This window comes from Mya arenaria, chromosome 17 (assembly GCF_026914265.1).
Source record: "Mya arenaria isolate MELC-2E11 chromosome 17, ASM2691426v1".
NCBI lineage: Eukaryota > Metazoa > Mollusca > Bivalvia > Myida > Myidae > Mya > Mya arenaria.
The window spans coordinates 35950949-35958578 of NC_069138.1; positions in this window are offsets into that span (position 1 = coordinate 35950949).

Below are 7630 nucleotides of genomic sequence, written 5' to 3' on the forward strand. Positions count from 1 at the left end.
CCCGATCCTGTAGACATTTCGGCCCCTGATACCAGAGACGTTTTGGTCCTTATTTTTTTAATAGTACATGTTAAAAAGAATAAATATGTATTTTATTAAAACTGTTACTATGAAATTGTGTCTTTGATAAATGCATCCTTTCAAGACGTACAATATAAATGAATGAGTGTCTTAACTTCTTAAGGTATTTTGCAGGTAATTAAAGAAAATTTTAGTTGTATAAACAAGGTGTTATTCGTCATCATTTTATTTGTTTATATATTTATTTGGAAGATCATTGTCTCAATTCAAGTGTAACGGTGCGCTGTAGGCGGCGGATGGGCGTTCATAGCATTCCGTTATAAACGGAGGTACGTTCATAGTATGTTTGTTAACTTGGTTGGTAATATGCAAATTAGCAAAGCCCGGGCTCTGTGTGGATTGAGAATTTACTGTATATGAAGACCAGCGGACCCCTTCAGGGTCGAGCATGCTTTTCTCTGAAGGGGTCTGTTGGTGTTTGTTTGACGTTGCACGTTACACAAGTTTATTTTATATTAAATCGGGTTTGATTTTGAATTTCCTAAGTCAGTGACCATTTCTCTAAAGACGTATTGCACTACTTTTAATTTATATGTGAATATTTCAGCATTTATTAAAACAACACTTGGTGTAACGGACATTATGACGTTTTGTTGTGCTACTCCGAGGCTAATTTATTGTATTTTAAATCAAAAATGTATATGATACTAAAACAATATGAGGTAGCATCAAAACTGTTGTCATTGGCATTGGATTAGCAAAATATGTGTAAAAATGTTTCGACTCTCGGCACTTGCTGTGGTAATAAAATATACCTCTGTACATTTGTTTGCATTATAAAACACACGCGTGTCTGACATGCATGTATGTATTTCTTTAAACCTTGCGGTCAAGGATAACCCGTGAAAGTGCAAGCACTTATTCCCAACGGGGTCCTTTGTTTTTGCTGAAGGGACAGCACGCTGAAGAGACAGTGGTGGGATACAAGGAAGTCCGGGTGCGATACCCTAGCTCTTTTTCGAAGAGACCCCTTGGTTCTTTTACATGCTCGGTGTAAAGCATCGATACACGGGGTACAACTTTCCTGGGTTTAACCAGTACTGAGTACACCACTTTTCCAAGCACTACCCTTTAAATGCCGAGCGCCAGGCAAGGGAGCTACTTGTACCAATTTTTATCGTCTTTTGGTATGACGCGGCCAGGGATCGAACCCACGACCTCCCGCTCCGTATTCTCATTCAGCACATGTTTGAAAAGGATAAATCTAACGCATAGTACGTGGTACACATAGCATCGTCACTCTGGTGAACGAGAATGATGATTATTTAAAAACGCCGTGGTTTTAAGGTTATAAAGTTAAAACTCACTTTTTAAGTTCAGAACTAGAAGTTATTGACTACCAATTGAAGTTGGGAGCTGGTATAATATGGAGCTATCGGTTTCCAAATGTTTCAGAATTCAAAGAAAAATTACAGATTAAACCTGATGATAACAATTCTAAATTCATAAGATTATGTATTTTTTAAGTATGTTGAAATATATATATGATATATATGTATATATGTCATATGTGTATATGATCTCATGCTCTTTTGTAATGTTTTTTGCGACATCAGTGTAGACGAATAAACTTGTTAACTTGTTAAGTGTCACGAATTCCAACGCCTGACACCTTTGCTTTATAGAATGTGACATTCACCATCTAGAGTGTCTGCCGCAAAAATAACAACACTTACATTAACATTATAATGAGAAAACTGGTATTTTTTTAGATATGATATACATACACTATCAGATTTTTAACCAGGTTTTTACATAGAGTCAAGGTCAAGGTCACTGTTACAAAAATAGAAAAACAGTTGAAACTGAATAACTTTAGTCAGGGTTCACATATCTTGACCAAACTTGGTATAAAGGAAGAGTTTATGGAGACCTTTCGTGGGACTGCGTTTGGGGTCCCTAGGGTCAAGGTCACTGTTAATAAAAATACAGGCTGAAGTTCTTCTGTCAATCATTGAAAACCTGGTTTCGTCGCATTGTCATTGTGGCGTTTTTTGCTTAATAATATTTACATTCACACTTCGTTCCTTAACGATGGTTGTTGTTTATCAATTGCACTTTATTTCTGTATAAAGTGCAATGGCATTTCCCATCGATATCACGTGCGTTTGTTCGATACTTCTGTCCTGTCATTGGGCGCAATAATACCAAGGGGCGGGGCATATTTACTACGGAACTATTTTTTTAATGAAATCGTAGTACAATTATTGGCAACATGCAAAATTGAAATCTGCAGTAAAGCAGTTAAAACAAAATAAGCAACGATTATTTGATTGATTTTAATGTAGATAATTTCATGATGGATGGAACAGTTGAAGAAACGTTTGTGTTTAAAAATGCTGTTAAATGTCACGAAAATGCAAAAACAGTTAGTTCAAAATAATCTCTTTAACGGGTGCTTGTATGACGTCATGGGTGATGTCATTGAAAAAGTTTTACATTAAGCTCGATTCGGGCCGCAACATAACTCGGCAGCTGCATTTTGTTTCGACGCCATTTTTTGCAGTGTTCATTCGTTTTGAAAGTGTTGTTTTTTCGGAAATTGACTGGATTACTGGGATTATTTACACACAATACCTATTGGGTAATCAATTAATTACCTATTCAGTCCTACTTTAACCATTATTTGTTTTGATAACTAATTCAAGCCTGAAAATTTTGTAAACATGTTCTTGATAAAATGTACAGCATCTTCAGCATCAGAGAAAAAAATATTTGAAATTTCTTTGTTTTTTGCATACGACATAGTGGAATCATGTCCATATAAGTCGTATGTTCTGAATAAAATCGACAGAAATAACTAAAAGTTCGGAGGAGTTAGTCGTTTTAGACATAATTTAGTGCTTTTAATAGTCAAAACAACTGCAGAAAAAAAACTATTTGGTAAACACATCAGCTTGCCATGAAAAGACAACTCAGCAGAAAATGTGTAAGTTATATGACTTTTGTGGTTTATTTCCTGTTTTGGTATTTGTATGCAGCTACATTATATATTCTAAAATATGTTTTTGTGCAAAAGTTTGCATCGTTGACCAACTTTCGGTCAGAAATCAGGTCGCTCAGCCTTCATTGTTATGATGCGGGCCCTGAAAACGCATATGTAAAACAAAAAAACGGCACGTGAATTTACTGAATAATGACCGTTTTCTACCGATAACGCCCGGGTTTTTGCGTTTTAATACACCACGATAACGGACCGAAAACACACATTGTATGCAAAAATACGTATTCATAATATTCTTGACCTTGAAAAGATAGAAACATATAAATAAGGAACTATTTTATCTGGGCATTCATTGTCGTATACAATTAGGTTACGATAGCTGTTCTAATTTACCCACCGTTGAGAACAACGAGAGAAAGAAAAGAGAAAATGCTCTTGAATAATCAATTTATTTTAGCAGAAATGTAGATTTAAATGAATGTAAATATAAGTATTAAAATTCGACATGTTGCATTTTATCGGGGTATGGTATGCAATGGCGCAGTTCAAAATGTTGGTGAAGTCCTTCGGACTCCACCCATTTTGAACAGCCCCATTGCATACCATACCCCGATAAAATGCAACATGTCGAATTTTAACCCTTAAATAAAGTCTTATCCATCTGAATATGCATCTCAAGAGGAGATTACTTCAAAGCAAGAAAAGAGCTAACTACAATGTAGTTTGTCTGCAAGCCATGCAGTGCTAGAAAAGGACCGAACAGTCTCGAGTCAGTGATTTTATTTTCAGGGGCCGAAATCTCCCAGGGGCCGATTTGGTAAGAGGCCGATTCGTCTCACTCCGGCAGATACCAATCAATAAATGTCCTATATATTATGTAGTGTGTGTGGGTATACAAAGACTGTTTTAACATCAAGAATTGGCAGAAAGCATATTAAAATAATAATTTAAAAAAAACAAAACAAAAAAAAAACGCACAATCATTGTATACGCCGTGAACCTGTTGTTGGGGCCCTCTTGAAAAGGATGGTAATACAATGAGTGCTTTAACATCTTCATGAAGCTTAGAAAATAAAAAAAAATGCCACAATTTTACATTCGGATTTCCTTGGCCATTTTCCATCGAAAAAAACATCGGATGTATAGGGACGGTTTACAATGTCCGAAATCTTCATACTTTACCATACTGCAAGTAGATCGCGTAGTTATTTCAATTGAGCAGTTAAACTTTATTACTTTATTCTTGGGAATCTTAATTATATATGCAATACAACTTCACTGGCAATCAATTTAAACTTAGTTATTAAAAATACACCTTATAAACACTTATCAATACTATTATTTATTTTTTACGAACTTCTTTTACAGATGTACCGACATGCGTCCAAGGTTGCTTTCGATGGAAAATGGTCGAGGAGTTTCGAATGATACAGTCTATAGACAGTTGACCAAATTAAATGCAAGATAACAATGATTTATAGTGCTACACGACACCCTAACACCATATATTGGAAGAAAGCTTCACTTGTGTATTAAACATTCAACACCGTTAGAAAAACAGTGACGTTTCTCTTTTGAAAAATAAAAGTGGTTAAACGTAACCACTGTGTATTCGTTAAAATGACCATTTACGATGTACGAGGACAAACAATGCGGTAAAAATGTTAAATTTAAAAAGTAGTTCAAGTAGTTCCAACAGGTTAAGCATGTTTTTGAAATCACAAACCATTTAGCTTCGAAATCTATAGATAACAACGGCCAGTAAGCCAATGGTCTGATATGGTATAACTATGCTTTGATTCATTGGCATGTGTTAATTAAAAAAAAACATGCAAAAATGAGAAGAAAACGCCGAATTTGTGTTAATTGCCCTTCGATTGTTTTCGATGAAAAATAACCGAGGTGTCCCGAATGGTTGATTACATGTTTTTACCGAATAATGTTTTTTCTTGCGGTTTGACGAGTGAACATCTATACATTATTACCGTGTAAATGTTTCGGAATGGGTCTTTCATTGTGCTTCGACGATTGAACACAAGGATATCCCCTAGCATTAAATACGGCGCAGAGAACTGAACCGTTCTGGCAAGTTTTAAGTATAACTCACGCAACTATTGTCAGCCTTGATCTTTATATCGCGCCTTTATTGTGTTCATAGTAATTCAATGGGTTTGAAGTGTAGTGAACAAATGTGTCAAAAAGCATACTGAAAAATATAATAGACACGAATTGTGTGCCTTAAAGGATTGCGAAGTAAGTCATTCCACATCCAAGTTTGGTGCAAAGACAGACCAAAAACAGGAACTGCCACAACTGTATCTGTAATGTGTTTTTGTCATTCAATTTTAGGCTGTGCTACAGACTTTAATATTGGCGCAAATCGCATTCAAGAATCAGATCTTGCTATTGACATGACATGTTAATAGAATAAATGCGCCGGGGTTACAAAGTGGGACGTATGGTGTTATGCATTTTAAAATAGTGCGAATTAAAAGACCACTTAATTTAAATACGTTCATGAGATTGTAGCGTCAATATGAATTTGAAAGCAACCCAAATCTTTGGTGAGCAACTGAGGGAAAAGGGTAAATATAGATAATTACAAACAAAAAATGGAAATGTGTTGACTAAACGACACTCCCTTTTTTACCTACAACAAATAGTCAAAACGTCCTCAGCAAACACCCGACGTCTATACGAAGTCGTTCGACGTTGGATTCTGGTCATGACGTGGCCGACCAAAATACCACATCAAGGCGACGTGGAAATCCTGACGTCCGTGCAACGTGGATATGTACGACCTCGTCTCGACGTGTGATACTCGCCGGGCGCCTGTTGAAATTAATTTTCATCTAGCATATCATTCTCGACACCACACCGTTGGCGTGCCGAGAATGCTGGCATATATGGTCTCCATAAAATTGAATCGAATTAAATTTCCTTTTAGTTTCAGGGGTAACAATGCAAAAAAATAAATGCTGAAAGCAACGAATTAGATGAAGACATCTAGGACCACAAGCTGCTGGGCCAGAAGATACCCGAGGAACTGGCACATTGGAAAACCTTAGTGTTAAACGCAACTGGTGAAAGACGGAAAGTATTTGACGTTCAGTCAATATCCTACAAGTTATTCGTTATTCTGAGAAGTCGAAATATTTGTTTTGGACTGGACAATAATTACTTGGGTGGTTTCTTCGATAAGTTGCTTTAAGAAATAGTTTCATGTATATACTTTTAATTTATGCACTCGCCGAATGGGCTTTGCTCGAGTGCCAGTATAGATAAACGTAAACACCCACCCACCCTTAAAATTTATAATAAACTAAGTTTCTTTGACTTTGAGCTCCGAACATGCCCGCATCTGGGCGTTTGGAAAAAGTCTAAATATAGCATTTGTGGAAATGGATCTACGTCAAAAATGGTCGCAATTGCGACGTCGCCACGACGGGTTTTGACGTCAAACGACTTTGAAGAACCCTACAACATCTCACGTCGGAGTCCGACGTAAACACTGTATATTTTAAAACAATTGTGAAGAAGCTATGATAGCTTATACTTAGTCAATCTCGTTGGCACGATGTTACGCAAGAGTGTGGTCTCGTGTTGTGGGGAGAAACCGGAGTACCCGGAGAAAACCCACTTGTCCGGCTTGGTGACCACTAACCAAACTCACATGCGCCCGTGCCGGGAATCGAACCCGGGTCGCCTTGGTGAGAAGCGAGTGCGCTAACCATTACGCTAACCGGACAACCAAAAATATCCGACGTCCGACGTCGAAGCGACGTCAAATGGTTGCTGGGTAACAATACCATTGAAAACAATGTTCATTTATCGTTCTACTTACAAAGGTTTATTATTTACTGCTATGAAACTAGCAAATTGTATAAAAAAATCCATCAATCTGCATTACCTATTCGTTGGCAATGACATAATAATAAACACTGCCACTAGAAATATAAATATTTCAGCATTTCCAACTCCAGACAAATTTATACACATTTACACCAGCACCACAAGAAATATTTATTACTATTAGCAACACCACCAGCCGTCCGATCATATTAATAACTATTATCAACACCACCACCAGAATTATAAATTACTATTATTAACACCACCGTAAGAATTAAAGTGAAAATGAAGACTCAAAACAGAGGTAACTCGTTCATTTAAAATGTTATCTTTGTTTATAGTCTTCATTTTAAAAAAGGAAAATATTGCCTTCCGACGTGGTATACACATACTTGATATGCACCAGTCATTTAAAACCACGCCCCCCCCACCCCCTGGGGAATAGCGGGGACTTTGTCTTTCGGTCCAGCCAACCCCGGGTAAAACCTCCGCCCTGCGGGGACGACCAGATGGTAAAATCCTCGCCAAATGCCCCCGCACCCCAGGGACCCTAAGTAAGGCCCATTCCCCGCTATATTTTTGCAAACACAAAACCACCGCATTCACCCGGCTCTGCGGGGCCACCTGGAAGGTAAAAACACGGTCCATTTCCCCGGCTATCCCCGGTATACCCCCGTACCTTGGGGGCGTGGTTACAATTGACTGGTGCATTAAGAGGAACGCGTGATGGGATTTAGCACAAAGCATATTGCA